At 50.8% G+C, this 15602-nt stretch overlaps 1 non-coding gene and 6 pseudogenes across 1 annotated transcript; all 7 read right to left on the bottom strand.

The window, feature by feature from the left end:
- Positions 1-6937: 6937 nt before the first annotated feature.
- LOC141268425 (5S ribosomal RNA) lies at positions 6938-7057 on the bottom strand (annotated as a pseudogene).
- A 621-nt stretch (positions 7058-7678) lies between these two features.
- LOC141270211 (5S ribosomal RNA) lies at positions 7679-7797 on the bottom strand (annotated as a pseudogene).
- A 931-nt stretch (positions 7798-8728) lies between these two features.
- Positions 8729-8848, bottom strand: LOC141268582 (5S ribosomal RNA; annotated as a pseudogene).
- A 621-nt stretch (positions 8849-9469) lies between these two features.
- Positions 9470-9588, bottom strand: LOC141266371 (5S ribosomal RNA). The gene has a single exon (XR_012320410.1). It is a non-coding gene; the product is annotated as a 5S ribosomal RNA (ribosomal RNA).
- A 931-nt stretch (positions 9589-10519) lies between these two features.
- On the bottom strand, positions 10520-10639 carry LOC141270201 (5S ribosomal RNA; annotated as a pseudogene).
- Positions 10640-11260: 621 nt separating this feature from the next.
- Positions 11261-11379, bottom strand: LOC141269405 (5S ribosomal RNA; annotated as a pseudogene).
- Positions 11380-12311: 932 nt separating this feature from the next.
- LOC141268771 (5S ribosomal RNA) lies at positions 12312-12431 on the bottom strand (annotated as a pseudogene).
- Positions 12432-15602: the final 3171 nt, after the last annotated feature.

Raw genomic sequence — 15602 nt, 5'->3', positions numbered from 1 at the left:
CTGGCTGCCCAAATACTCAGGGGAGCCCCATGCCCTAACTGACTTTAAGGAAAGGCTATACAGTTTGTTCCAGGTTTACCCCCTGACAGAGGAGCAGAAGGTCAGCATATTGACAGGGCAGTTAACTGGCGCAGCCCAAAGGGAGGTAAAATCATGGCCCACTGAGGAGAAAAGGACTGTGAAGGGTATCCTGGCCCGGCTGCGGGGTACCTTTGATACACGTACCTCCGCTGAGATTAAAATGAGGTTCTATGGATGTAGGCAGCGGGCACAGGACAGCATTAGAGACTATGCCCTAAATCTGCAGGAAGCCTTGAGGGCTATTCAACAAACTGACCCTGGCAGTGTGCAGGAAACCGATAAGCTGCTAACAGAACAATTTATAGAAGGTCTGCTGTCTAGCGCCCACAGGGCCCAACTGCGCCTCATGTTCTTTCAGAACCCCGACCTGACCTTTGCCCAATTTAAGGACAGGGCCATAAGGGTGCTCCGTGAATCTGTAACCAGTGGCGCTATAAACCCCCGCACCCTGCTATCACCTACCACCAGGAGGTGGCGCCCTCCTCTATGGACTCCGTGGAGGCTGATGCACAGGCCCTGAACCAAGCCCCATCGAAAGGCCTGCACCACCAAGTCCAGGAGCTAACCAGGAGCGTCGCGGCGTTGACCAGAACCGTTCAGGCGTTGCAAGTGGACCCGTCAAGACCCATCGAGCTGGCTTCAAGTCTGGAGGATGTCCCGTGGCGTCGACAGAGGAGGATCCCGTCATTCCGAGGGAGGCCCACAGACCGCTACGCAGAGGATGGACAGCCCATTTGCCGTCGATGCAACCAGCCCGGACACATTTCCAGGTACTGTAATTTAAACGGGTCCAACCTGGGGCAGAGGGCCGACCCCCAGGCATAAGATCAACAGGCCCTTATAATTGGCGTGATAAGTACGTTGGGGGGCACCCAGTTTTACCCGTGGTGCTGGACGGTATCCCCATGAGCGCCTTGCTGGATACTGGGTCGCAAGTAACCACAATCCCTTATGTACTTTTTAAGCAGTATTGGACTGATGCTGATATCACACGGTATCCAGACAGTAACTTGAGCATCATCGCCAGTAATGGCTTACCCGTGCCGCAGATGGGGTTCAAGGAGATGACCATTAAAATTGGTAAAGTTGAACTGCCGGCACAGGGAGTGATTATTGTGGACATTGACGGTCATGAAAGTCACCCTAAAATAACTGTGGGTACTAACATAATTGAAAATTGTCTTTCAGAGGTAATTGTAATTCTACAACAGGTGGCGGTGAATGCTAGTTCCAGCCAACAGAGGGTCCTCAACAAGGAGATAAAAGCCCTGATGAGACGGCAGCAGGTAGAACTGTCTGGTGGTGAGATCGGTAGTGTAAGACTGAGTGACCCATTCCCCATTTCCATGCCTCCCAAAAGTGAAATGATGATCTGGTGTCGGACTGCAATCGGGTTGAGAGGTAGAGACTACCAAGCCATGGTAGAACCCGTGTACTCAGACAGCAGGCCCACCATTTTGACAGCCCGGGGGGTGGTTGATGTCCGTCATGGGAGGGTGCCCGTCCGCATCCTCAACATTGGGGAGAGGGAAGTACACTTACCCAGGTACGCTACACTCGCCAAACTGTTTGTTGTCGAACACCAAGCTATCAGGGCCGTGGAACCCTTGCCTCCATCTCCTCAGGCGGAGGGTAATGGCTCCCAGAAACAAAAGGAGGACTGGTGCCAGAAACTCCATGTGGGTGCTGACTCCACTCCCCTGCACCAAAAACAAGGAGTCTACCGGGTGGTACAGGAGTACGAGAGAGTCTTTAGTAAGCACCCGCTGGACTTCGGCAGAGTAAAGGGGATAGAACACCACATCCCGACAGGGAGCCACCCACCAATAAAAGAGAGACACAGGCCTGTACCCCCTGCACATTATCAGAACGCCAAGGGCATGCTAAGAGAGATGAAGGAAGCTGGGGTCATTAGAGATAGCTGTAGCCCCTGGGCAGCCCCCTTGGTTCTGGTGAAAAAGAAAGACGGCACCATGAGAATGTGCGTGGACTATAGACAAATCAACCGTATCACCCACAAAGACGCATACCCGCTGCCTAGAATAGAGGAGTCTTTAGCCGCACTAAAATCTGCTAACTTCTTTTCTACTTTGGACCTTACTAGCGGGTACTGGCAGGTTCTTGTGGCAGAGGCTCACAAGGAGAAGACCGCCTTCACCACCCCGATGGGACTGAGCGAGTTCAACTGTATGCCTTTCGGGCTCTGCAACGCACCAGGGACCTTCCAACGGCTGATGGAATGCTGTCTAGGGCACCGAAACTTCAATACGGTCCTCCTTTACCTGGACGACGTGATCGTCTATTCGAAGACCTACGAGGACCATCTAAAGCACCTGGCCGAGGTGTTCGAAGCCCTGGCAGGCTATGGCCTGAAGGTGAAACCATGGAAGTGTCACCTGCTGAAACCAAAGGTCCAGTACCTAGGGCACGTGGTAAGCACGGAAGGAGTGGCCCCCGACCCTGACAAAGTCACGGGAATCAAGAGCTGGCCAAGCCCCTCGAACATCAAAGAGGTGAGACAGTTTCTCGGGTTGGTAGGCTACTACCGAAGGTTCATCCCCGGGTTCACTAAGATGGCAGCTCCTATGCAGGACCTCCTGATCGGACAGTCTAAGTCCCGAAGTCAAAAGCCACCCTTCAAGTGGGATAAACCGGAAGAGGAGTCCTTCCGCCAGCTAAAGATGGCCCTCACGGGGGATGAGATCCTGGCCTACCCTGATTACGGCCAGCCTTTCATTCTCCACACAGATGCCAGTAATGTGGGACTGGGAGCCGTACTGTCCCAAAACCAACAGGGCAGAGAACGGGTGATCGCATACGCCAGTCGGAAGCTGAGGCCCACCGAGAGGATCGCGGAGAATTACAGCTCCTTCAAGCTAGAATTCTTGGCGGTGGTGTGGGCCGTGACGGAACACTTCAAGCATTACCTGGCCTCCGCAAAGTTCACCGTGTACACGGACAACAACCCGTTGACACACCTGGACAATGCAAGACTGGGTGCCCTGGAACAGCGGTGGATGGCCCGTCTCTCCAACTATGACTTCGTGATCAAGTACCGGGCAGGCAAAACCAACGCCAACGCGGACGCCCTATCAAGAATGCCTCACTTACCTGAAGGTGACGAAGACCCAGAAGAGCTGGAGGAGGTAGAACTCCCCGCGTTTCACCGGTATGGAGCCGCTCAACACTCTCACCGTGTGAAGGAGGAGGATCTAACAACTGTGATGATGAATCCCCTACCTCACCACAGCTGGGCCGAGACCCAAGATAGTGACCCTGCAGTCCGCCTGGTGAAAAATCTGCTGACCCGGGAAGACGCCCGCCTAGATCCAGATGCCCCAGAGGAAGCCAAGCAGCTATGGAAGGAGAAGAGCAAGCTGTTCCTCTACGAAGGCAAGTTGTGCAGAAGGATTGTCAACCACCGGACGCACGAGCTGACCTGGCAAGTCGTGGTCCCAAGGCGAGATGCAGCTATGGTCTTGGGGGCTTTCCATGACAGAGCGGGACACTTCGGTTGGAAGAAACTGGAGTTCCTACTAAGAGGAAGGTTCTTTTGGGTCGGCATGAGAGGAGCTGTAGAAAAATGGTGCAGAGACTGTGGCCCTTGTCACCTGAGGAGGAAGGACCGCACCAGCCAGAAGACACCCTTGAGGCCCATCGTCACCACGCAGCCTCTTGAGCTGGTAGCTCTGGACCATGTCAAATTGGCTCCCAGCCAGTCAGGATACATCTATGCCCTGACAATCGTGGACCACTATTCCCGTTTTCTAGTGGTGGTCCCGGTAAAGGACTTGACAGCCCAAACAGCGGCCAGAGCCTTCCAGCAATACTTCTGCCGTCCACACGGGTATCCGGAACAGGTCCTGACAGACCAGGGTCCAGCGTTCGAGGCTGAAATCTTCCAGGAGTTCTGCAACCTCTATGGCTGTAAGAAAATTCGGACAACGCCTTACCATCCACAAACCAACGGGATGTGTGAGAAGATGAACAATATAGTCATTGATCTCCTGAAGACGTTGCCCCTGGAGGAACGCAGCCTGTGGCCAGAAAAACTGCCGGACCTGATAGACCTATACAACAATATCCCGGTGAATGCTACCAACTGCACCCCGGCTTACCTGATGCGAGCCAGACCGGGTAAGCTGCCCGTAGACCTGGAGATGGGAGTCCTAATACCTGAGGACACCTCCCCGGATGCGGACTGGGATACGGAAAGGCAACTGCAGTACAAGAAGGTACAGGAGAGTGTGGAGAAGAACCTGGCCCAGGTGAGAGAGAAGCAAGAAAGACTCTTCAATCAACACGCCCCTGCTGGTCCCGTAGAACCTGGTGAGCAAGTCCTAAAGCGAAAAAGAAGGCTACATAAGTTGGACGACCAGTGGGAAAGGGAACCTTACACCGTACTGCAGTCTGACCACGACAACCCAAAGGTGTGCGTAATCACCAAGGACGGAGGAGAAACCACTAGTGTCGTCTCCAGAGACCACCTCAAAAGGTGCCCCGAGCAACTCCGTAGTGCAGAAGAGGATCAGAGTGACCTTGAACCCGCAGAGGACAAGGAAGAAATGATCAGCACCATTATCGGAGAGTTCCCTCAGTCCTGGACTCGCATAAATGATGCCATAGTGGTACCCGTCCTGCATTTCCTTCAACCGGCCCAGCAACAACCAACACCAGAGCCGGAAGGTGAAGAGGAGCCAGCAGTTCCAGAAGCAGAAGAGCCTGTACCAGCAGCCCAGGAGAGTCAACCCTCTGCTGACAGTGAGCCTGCCATGCCTGCGGTAAGCCAAAGAACCCGCAGACAGCTGCCTGCCCTACCTGTACACCCAGCTGGTAGCTGTACCCCTAACGCTAGTGGGGAAAGCCAGGTTGGTCCACCACCAGACAGTGGGTTAAGGAGGTCAACCAGGAGCACAAAGGGGCAGATACCCGCTCGCTGGAGAATATAGAGTGTACTAAGATTGTAAATAACCCTGTTGCCAAATGTTGAAATGTTTGCCAAGTTACCTGCATTTTTATTAATAGTGTGTTTCAGTTTCTTGCAGCTACCGTAAGGACTCACAGGTTATGGACTTTTTATAACCGGGACCTTGTATGGACTGCATTCTGAGCCTAACCCAGGAATGAACTAAGACTGTGAAGGACTTGGGGTAGGACAGACCCCCACCTGGTTAAGGCTCCCGTTGTATTGGTGATATGGACACCCGGTCACAGGCCACACTGTGACCTTAAGAACTCAATTTGTGCGTCGTCTGTCTATTAATGTTTTATTGTTATGCATATTGTCTTTGTTTATTGTTTAGTCCCGGAGCACTAAATTTCACTAGGGGGGAATGTGTCACCCTGGCCTGGATGCCACAAAATGTATTAAAGCTGTGTCTGAGAGCAAGGGGGAGGTTCTCTGGTCAGGGGAACATTAGCATGCAATGCCTCCTGTCTCAGGCCAGTAGGGGGAGCAGGCTGCCCCTATAAAAGCTGGTGCTGGGGGCAGGGTTAGAGAGAACTGGATTGCCTGTCTCAGCTCTGAGACGTGTCCCAGAGTGGAGCAGGGACAGAAAGTTGATTGCACCTAAGAGGAAGTGTGGCAGGAGGAGAGCCACAAGCCAGAGACAAGAGGCGAAGAGAGTCTGTCTTGGCAGAGAAAAGACTTAATTTTACCAGACTTTGGTGTCTGAGGCTGGAAGAATTCCACATCCCCCAGAAGAGAACCAGTCCGCAAGGGACTGTACATTCCTTGGCCTAAGAAGCCTGGAGGCCCTGCCACAACTGAAGGGACCAGTAAAGCCGTACAAGGCTGGGAGCAGAAAGGAACCCACGTCGCAGGCCATACAGGCGAGAATACACGGAAAGCTCGGAAACGTGGGCTGTTACCCTATCAGGAGGAGATAGCCAGAAGGAGCGCAGAAAGCACTGTAGGCCTACACCCTCACCCTGACCAGGGCCAATTTCCCCGTTGCTCTCAGACGTCCAGGTCCCCTCCTAGCCGGGACTGTTTATGGGTCAGTTTACCTGTTGTAGTAAAGACCCTGGACTGCAACTTGTTGTCTGTGTGCTCCTTGCTCCTCCCGCACTATCAGCACTGGGATTCTCACTACCATCACTCCCACCATCCATTATACTGCCCTGGGGCCGCACTCTTCCCGTGGGGAGTCACACTACCCTAGCTGCACACCTCATCAGCCCCAGCGGTCTGCATGCAGGAGCGGTTCCTAATAACTGCAATCCACGGGTGGCGTAGTCGGACATTATTAGCAGAACGTAGCAGACTACTATTGGCCTGACCACCCTGAGCCACGGAACCGGGTCACCACTACTACCCCCATCGTCTCCATATTGCCCGGATCCGAGTGCCCCACGGCCCAGGGGGCGAGTCATATGCATCAGACTCTCCTGCCTGTTTTATGATTTCAGGGCCCTATCAGGAATCACCCCCCACTCCCCAATTCCTTCTGCACCTTCCTTGCCTTCCTTGCACTGAGGTTAGCTCTTTGGCAGCCGTCTGGCTTGGTTACACAAGCTTCTTTGCAGAGATACATGTTACTTCTGCTGGCCCTCGCTAGGCGGCCGGCATCCAAAACCTTCCCTGGGCACCTGCTGAAAGCCTGGCCCCTTCACGGCCCCGGGTGCTTTTAACGCCATCATTTCAACACGGCGAGCTGCGGAGTCAATAAGCACTCCTAGCCGTGACAAGGAGCTCGGTGTCAGGCCTGCGTGAAGGCGGCGGGGTAGCATACTTAGCTGCCAACTGGCTCAGAGGCCTTGGGGCTTCCATCATCTAAGTTACTTAAGGTCGGTGTCCGGCAAGGAGGCGTTCCATGCTAGCCGAGCTGGGCATAGGGCAAAACGTCATCAAAATGGTCTACAGCACCCGGTGTTCCCAGGAGGTCTGCCATCCAAGTACTGTCTGAGCCCAGCCCTGCTTTGCTCCCGAGATCAGACGAGATCGGGCGTATCCAAGGTGGTATGGCCAGTAGACGCTGCTCGATCCATCGCCCGGCCAGCCTTTCTCAGGATCGCTTGGTGGCGAGCAATCTGGCCGTGATGGGGCGGGCTCCGAAGGGTCCATGCAAACTCTGTGCCGTCCCTACAGGTGTGGTTTGTTTAGCAGTGATTCACCCGCCGCATCAGGTGTCTTCAAAAATGTCTCGGCGCAGGGTCTCCTGCAGGCTAAACCCTTCATCACGGTAATGTGACAGAAAGAGCAAGCTGGACCCGTAACTTGGGGGCGGAGCGAGACGTCCAGGGGTGAATGAAGGAAGAGGGTGAGATGGTTGCCAGTGACTTTGAGCTGCTCTTCAGGGGGGAGGGTCGTGTTGCCTGCAAAGGTCTTCTGCTTGGGGTTACCGGTGGTTGCCTCCAGCCACCCGGGAGACGCTTGTCCTGGTGAAAAGGAGCCTAGTATTAAAAGTAAAGAAGCAACAATGCTGGAGACCCACGGTGATCAGAAGGATGCTGGTATTTTGCAGAGATGAAATAGCGCAAGAGAGAAAGCAAATGAAAAAAAGAAAAGAGAATGGATGTGTGCACTTTTGAAAGGGAATGGAAAAAAGGCATAGAAGAGAGTGCCCCCTGCTGGTGGAAGGAAGGAAAAAGCAAAAGCCTACAGCACCTGGTATTCCCAGGATATCTCCCATCCAAGTACTAACCAGGCCCAACCAAGCTTAGCTTCCAAGATCAGACAAGAACGGTCGTGTTCAGGGTGGTGCGGCCGTTGGCAGAAACAAGCCTCTCACTTGCTGCTTTTCTACTTTGACGTCTGGCTGCCGGCTGCCCTTTCCAGTGCTCAGCAAGACCAGGTCCTTTTGTGCTTTCCCTTTTCTTCAATTTTTTTGCTGGCTTCCTTAAAAGGTCTTGTAGACTCAACGCCCCACTCAGAGCCGCTGAGCTCACTGATCGGCTGCAGCGCTGTCGACGGAACGTCAGCTTCACGGCCAATGCCACAGGCCGGGAGCAGAGGCGAGACTCACCGGTAGACCCGGGTAGGGTGAGTAGAGCGCGGTTAGTTGCTTTCTAATAGGCTGCAGCCGGGGATTAACTTTTAATGAAAGGGAACAATCCCTTTGACTGTCTGCAGCACGCCACACCTAGGAAGCGCACTCTCACACACAAGCCAGCATGCACACGTGCTCGCACGTGACAACACCCCCTATCTGCCCCTACAACCTCTCCGTCACCATGCGTCAGACTCTCCTGCCTATTTTATGATTTCAGGGCCCTAGCAGGAATCACCCCCCCCCTCCCCAATTCCTTCCACACCTTCCTTGCCTTCCTTGCACTGAGGTTAGCTCTTTGTCAGCCGTCTGGCTTGGTTACACAAGCTTCTTTGCAGAGAAACATGTTACTTCTGCTGGCCCTCGCTAGGCGGCCGGCATCCAAAACCTTCCCTGGGCACCTGCTGCAAGCCTGACCCCTTCACGGCCCTGGGTGCTTTTAACGCCATCATTTCCACATGGCGAGCTGCGGTGTCAATGGGCACTCCTAGCCGTGGCAAGGAGCTCAGTGTCAGGCCTGCGTAGTAGCGTACTTAGCTGCCAACTGGCTCAGAGGACTTGGGGCTTCCATCATCTAAGTTACTTGAGGTCTGTGTCCGGCAAGGTGCCGTTCCATGCTAGCCGAGCTGGGCACTAGGGCAAAACGTCATCAAAATGGTCTACAGCATCTGGTGTTCCCAGGAGGTCTCCCATCCAAGTACTGTCTGAGCCCAGCCCTGCTTTGCTTCCGAGATCAGACGAGATCGGGCATATCCAAGGTGGTATGACCAGTAAACGCTGCTCAATCCATCGCCCGGCCATCCTTTCTCAGGATCATTTGGTGGCGAGCAATCTGGCCGTGACGGGGCGGGCTCCGAAGGGTCCATGCAAAGGCTGTGCCGTTCCTACAGGTGTGGTTTGTTTAGCAGTGATTCACCCGCCGCATAAGGTGTCTTCAAAAATGTCTCGGCGCAGGGTCTCCTGCAGGCTAAACCCTTCATCGCGGTAATGTGACAGAAAGAGCAAGCTGGACCCGTAACTTGGGGGCGGAGCGAGACGTCAAGGGGTGAATGAAGGAAGAGGGTGAGATGGTTGCCAGTGACTTTGAGCTGCTCTTCAGGGGGGAGGGTCGTGCTGCCTGCAAAGTTCTTCTGCTTGGGGTTACCGGTGGTTGCCTCCAGCCATGCGGGAGACGCCGGTCCTGGTGAAAAGGAGCCTAGTATTAAAAGTAAAGAAGCAACAATGCTGGAGGCCCACGGTGATCAGAAGGATGCTGGTATTTTGCAGAGATGAAATAGCGCAAGAGAGAAAGCAAATGAAAAAAAGAAAAGAGAATGAATGTGTGCACTTGTGAAAGGGAATGGAAAAAAGGCATAGAAGAGAGTGCCCCCTGCTGGTGGAAGGAAGGAAAAAGCAAAAGCCTACAGCACCTGGAATTCCCAGGTGGTCTCCCATCCAAGTACTAACCAGGCCAAACTCTGCTTAGCTTCCGAGATCAGATGAGATCAGGCGTGTTCAGGGTGGTGTGGCCGTAGGCAGAGACAAGTCTCTCACTTGCTGCTTTTCTACTTTGAAGGCTGGCTGCCAGATGCCCTTTCCAGTGCTCAGCAAGACCAGGTCCTTTTGTGCTTTCCCTTCTCTTCAATTTTTTTGCTGGCTTCCTTAAAAAGTCTTGTAGACACAACGCCCCACTCAGAGCCGCTGAGCTCACTGATCGGCTGCAGCGCTGTCGACGGAACGTCAGCTTCACGGCCAATACCACTGGCCGGGAGCAGAGGCGAGACTCACCGGTAGACCCGGGTAGGGTGAGCAGAGCGCGGTTAGTTGCTTTCTAATAGCCTGCAGCCGGGGATTAACTTTTAATGAAAGGGAACAATCCCTTTGACTGTCTGCAGCGCGCCACACCTAGGAAGTGCACTCTCACACACAAGCCAGCATGCACATGTGCTCGCACGTGACAACACCCCCTATCTGCCCCTACAACCTCTCCGTCACCATGCGTCAGACTCTCCAGCCTGTTTTATGATTTCAGGGCCCTAGCAGGAATCACCCCCCCTCCCCAATTCCTTCCTTGCCTTCCTTGCACTGAGGTTAGCTCTTTGTCAGCTGTCTGGCTTGGTTACACAAGCTTCTTTGCAGAGAAACATGTTACTTCTGCTGGCCCTCGCTAGGCGGCCGGCATCCAAAACCTTCCCTGGGCACCTGCTGAAAGCCTGGCCCCTTCACGGCCCCGGGTGCTTTTAACGCCATCATTTCCACACGTCGAGCTGCGGAGTCAATAAGCACTCCTAGCCGTGGCAAGGAGCTCGGTGTCAGGCCTGCATGAAGGCGGCAGGGTAGCGTACTTAGCTGCCTACTGGCTCAGAGGCCTTTGGGCTTCCATCATCTAAGTTACTTAAGGTCGGTGTCCGGCAAGGCGCCGTTCCATGCTAGCAGAGCTGGGCAGTAGGGCAAAACGTCATCAAAATGGTCTAAAGCACCCGGTGTTCCCAGGAGGTCTCCCATCCAAGTACTGTCCGAGCCCAGCCCTGCTTTTTTTTCGAGATCAGACAAGATCAGGCGTATCCAAGGTGGTACGGCCAGTAGACACTGCTCGATCCATCGCCCGGCCAGCCTTTCTCAGGATCGCTTGGTGGCGAGCAATCTGGCTGTGATGGGGCGGGCTCCGAAGGGTCCATGCAAAGGCTGTGCCGTCCCTACAGGTGTGGTTTGTTTAGCAGTGATTCACCCGCCGCATCAGGTGTCTTCAAAAATGTCTCGGCGCAGGGTCTCCTGCAGGCTAAACCCTTCATCGCGGTAATGTGACAGAAAGAGCAAGCTGGACCCGTAACTTGGGGGCGGAGCGAGACGTCCAGGGGTGAATGAAGGAAGAGGGTGAGATGGTTGCCAGTGACTTTGAGCTGCTCTTCAGGGGGGAGGGTCGTGTTGCCTGCAAAGGTCTTCTGCTTGGGGTTACCGGTGGTTGCCTCCAGCCAAGCGGGAGACGCTGATCCTGGTGAAAAGGAGCCTAGTATTAAAAGTAAAGAAGCAACAATGCTGGAGGCCCACGGTGATCAGAAGGATGCTGGTATTTTGCAGAGATGAAATAGCGCAAGAGAGAAAGCAAATGAAAAAAAGAAAAGAGAATGAATGTGTGCACTTGTGAAAGGGAATGGAAAAAAGGCACAGAAGAGAGTGCCCCCTGCTGGTGGAAGGAAAGAAAAACCAAAAGCCTAAAGCACCTGGTAGTCCCAGGTGGTCTCCCATCCAAGTACTAACCAGTCCCAACACTGCTTAGTTTCCAAGATCAGATGAGATCAGGCGTGTTCAGGGTGGTGTGGCCGTAGGCAGAGACAAGACTCTCACTTGCTGCTTTTCTACTTTGAAGTCTGGCTGCCGGCTGCCTTTCCACTGCTCAGCAAGACCAGATCCTTTTGTGCTTTCCCTTCTCTTCAATTTTTTTGCTGGCTTCCTTAAAAGGTCTTGTAGACAGAACGCCCCACTCAGAGCCGCTGAGTTCACTGATCGGCTGCAGCACTGTCGACGGAACGTCAGCTTCACGGCCAATGCCACAGGCCGGGAGCAGAGGCGAGACTCACCAGTAGACCCGGGTAGGGTGAGTAGAGCATGGTTAGTTGCTTTCTAATAGCCTGCAGCCAGGGATTAACTTTTAATGAAAGGGAACAATCCCTTTGATTGTCTGCAGCGCGCCACACCTAGGAAGCACACTCTCACACACAAGCCAGCATGCACACGTGCTCGCACGTGACAACACCCCCTATCTGCCCCTACAACCTCTCCGTCACCATGCATCAGACTCTCCTGCCTGTTTTATGATTTCAGGGCCCTAGCAGGAATCACCCCCCCCCTCCCCAATTCCTTCCGCACCTTCCTTGCCCTGAGGTTAGCTCTTTGTCAAATGTCTGGCTTGGTTACACAAGCTTCTTTGCAGAGAAACATGTTACTTCTGCTGGCCCTCGCTAGGCTGCCGGCATCCAAAACCTTCCCTGCGCACCTGCTGAAAGCCTGGCCCCTTCACGGCCCCGGGTGCTTTTAACGCCATCATTTCCACGCGGCGAGCTGCGGAGTCAATAAGCACTCCTAGCCGTGACAAGGAGCTCGGTGTCAGGCCTGCGTGAAGGCGGCGGGGTAGCGTAATTAGCTGCCAACTGGCTCAGATGCCTTGGGGCTCCCATCATCTAAGTTACTTAAGGTCGGTGTCCGGCAAGGCGCCGTTCCATGCTAGCCGAGCTGGGCAGTAGGGCAAAACGTCATCAAAATGGTCTACAGCACCCGGTGTTCCCAGGAGGTCTCCCATCCAAGTACTGTCCGAGCCCAGCCCTGCTTTGTTTCCGAGATCAGACGAGATCGTGCATATCCAAGGTGGTATGGCCAGTGGATGCTGTTTGAGCCATCGCCCGGCCAGCCTTTCTCAGGATCGCTTGGTGGCGAGCAATCTGGCCGTGTCGGGGCGGGCTCCGAAGGGTCCATGCAAAGGCTGTGCCGTCCCTACAGGTGTGGCTGGTTTAGCAGTGATTCACCCGCCGCATCAGGTGTCTTCAAAAATGTCTCGGCGCTGGGTCTCCTGCAGGCAAAACCCTTCATCGCGGTAATGTGACAGAAAGAGCAAGCTGGACCCGTAACTTGGGGACGGAGCGAGACGTCCAGAGGTGAATGAAGGAAGAGGGTGAGATGGTTGCCAGTGACTTTGAGCTGCTCTTCAGGGGGGAGGGTCGTGTTGCCTGCAAAGGTCTTCTGCTTGGGGTTACCGGTGGTTGCCTCCAGCCACCCGTGAGACGCTGGTCCTGGTGAAAAGGAGCCTAGTATTAAAAGTAAATAAGCAACAATGCTGGAGGCCCACGGTGATCAGAAGGATGCTGGTATTTTGCAGAGATGAAATAGCGCAAGAGAGAAAGCAAATGAAAAAAAGAAAAGAGAATGAATGTGTGCACTTGTGAAAGGGAATGGAAAAAAGGCATAGAAGAGAGTGCCCCCTGCTGGTTGAAGGAAGGAAAAAGCAAAAGCCTACAGCACCTGGCATTCCCAGGCGGTCTCTGTTAAATGGTTAATTATGGAAATTCATTTGGAATGTTAATCGATAATCATTTTTCTGAGTTCTATGCCTCAGCCATCGTGTCTAGATGACATGCGCTATTTGTGTGTGTATTTTTGGTTCACTACCATATGTAGAACAGGTGTCCATACCACTGGCTATAAAAGCCCATGGTACAGAAAGGGGGGGCTCTCTTGCTCTGCCCACCCCACAAGACACAGAATCTTCAATGCTGAGAAGCAGATGACATGTAGGCCTGGACACATGCTGGACAAAGACATGATTTACAAGCCAGGATCCAAGGAAAGATGGGTGAATCTCAACAATTAAGCAAATTATGGACAAATGGACAATTACTTTATAACTAATTATTGTATGTACCTGCTGCAATCTGATTCTTTTTAATTTACAATCCAAGAATAAATAGATACATTTTTTATAAGAATATCATGATATTGATACTTTGAGAAGTCCTCAGTAGAAAAAAATAATACAGGAAGAGTATTATTTTACAATGGTGAGCCAGTCAGTCCTGTTTTTTTGTTTTTTAAATTAAGTAATTGAATTTCTTCCGTGAACAAGGGGGAAGTCCTGACGAGCTGAACAGCTGTTGTTCACGTGTCAGTAAATTCACTAGTTTGTCACGAGAAGCAGAAAGGACCTACAGACTGAGGAAAGACAGGAAGCAGAGGTACTAACAAGGAACAGAATCACACAGGAAAAGAATCAGACGTACTGAAGACAGGACGTGCTGATAAAGAGAAGCCAAGGAATCTTAAGGTAAGCAAAATATGGATATAATTTCTTCTTTTGCTTAACAAAGTAATATTAATTTCAAAGTTAATGTAGGAGATGACATAGAAGTTTTGTGGCTCAGTTTATACAAAGAATGTGAATTGCAGAATTTACAGTTAACTTCTAAATTGGTAAATAGAGACAAACAGAAATTGAGAAATATTCTACATTTGGTAGATTTTTTTCATAGTCTTGTGTTTGAGATTTCTAAGCAGGAAAATGGTGTAGAAGTGTCAGACGGTGATACTGATTCTGACTGTAATGTGGAAAATGAACAATAAGTAAGACACGTGTGTGTAACTGAAGGTGACCTTGGGTCTGACCAAGAGACGGACATACAGAAACCTGACATGGGAGGAGACATGACTGACATACGAGAAACCGATATACTAGGTGATGTGGGAGGAGACGTGAGTGACGTAGGAGGAAAGGACGTACAAGAGCCACTAAAAATATCAGAGAATTCTGGAATTACCCAGGCTCAACTCCAAATTAAAATGAGGAAAAATTTGCTGAAATTATACAAAATCATGCCAAAATATGATGTCAAAATCCATGCCTGTAGAAATTCAGAGACATTTGAGAGCTTCTCTGATAAGTTTGATTTATCCAATGAGGAGAGGAATCAATTATTTAAAATATGGATTCCTCTGACATTGTCCAGACGTTTACATTTAATGCCCTGTGAAAATGACTCTCCTAATGGATGGGAAAATGATTCGGACAGATTAAGATATTTGATTTATTGTGTCACAAAGGATTTTCCCAACATAGAAGATCTGCAGAAACTAAGGATTGGTAGGAAGGAATGTACATATACATTCATGTCCATATTTGAACGGTTGTACAAAGCTCTCATCAAAAATGGAAAAGTACAACATATGATAACAACTTTTGTACAAAAATTCAAATTCCTAAATTCCTTTTCCCAAGTTATGGCATCACAAAAAAATTCATTATTTGAATGTGCGCAGATGCTGGATTTTGTTAGAAAACATGAGAATCGTGAAAAGAAAATAAATCAAGCTAAATTTATAAAACCAGGAAAGGTAAAATCTTATCAAAAGCCAATATCAAACTCTCCTAGACTGAGTCATCCCCATAGTGAACTCTATCAAATACGCAGAAGATTTCATATATGTTATAAGCCATATCAGCCAGTACAAAGATCCATCTCTCCACAGAATGAGTTAATTCTCAGTCAGAACTGTGATTCTCTAAAAAGGAAAATGGCTGAAACTGATGGACAGAGACAGGTGAGACGACCAACTCACAGTGACGTCATGGAATGTGGACAGAAGAACAGGCAGTTCTCTGAGGTTTTGAAGGATAGAAAAATGTCTTTCCTAAATAGGGCGTTCCTGGAGATATTTGAGAGAGACAGAAGATTTGGTTTAGGGAGTGGCTAAGGAAAAACTGTAATTACAATGTTGTATCAAAATGTAATACAATGTCTCAATATTTATTTATAATCTTATACAGTAAAATTGTAGTTACATAGTTTCTAATAGTTCATATATATATATATATATATATATATATATATATACACTTGTCTAAGTAGAGATTGCGTATAATTGTATTTATATATACGTTTATAAAATATATATATATATATTAATTAATAAATTAGAACTTCATATATATAAATTTAAGTAGCAATATTTTGAATTACATTAGAACCAACCAATATATGTATAAGATATTTAAATAATTCTGTTTCT

Source organism: Phyllobates terribilis, unplaced genomic scaffold (assembly GCF_046119375.1).
Source record: "Phyllobates terribilis strain yellow unplaced genomic scaffold, ASM4611937v1 Scaffold_4__5_contigs__length_816908805, whole genome shotgun sequence".
NCBI lineage: Eukaryota > Metazoa > Chordata > Amphibia > Anura > Dendrobatidae > Phyllobates > Phyllobates terribilis.
This window is presented reverse-complemented; position numbering and strand designations above follow the sequence as displayed.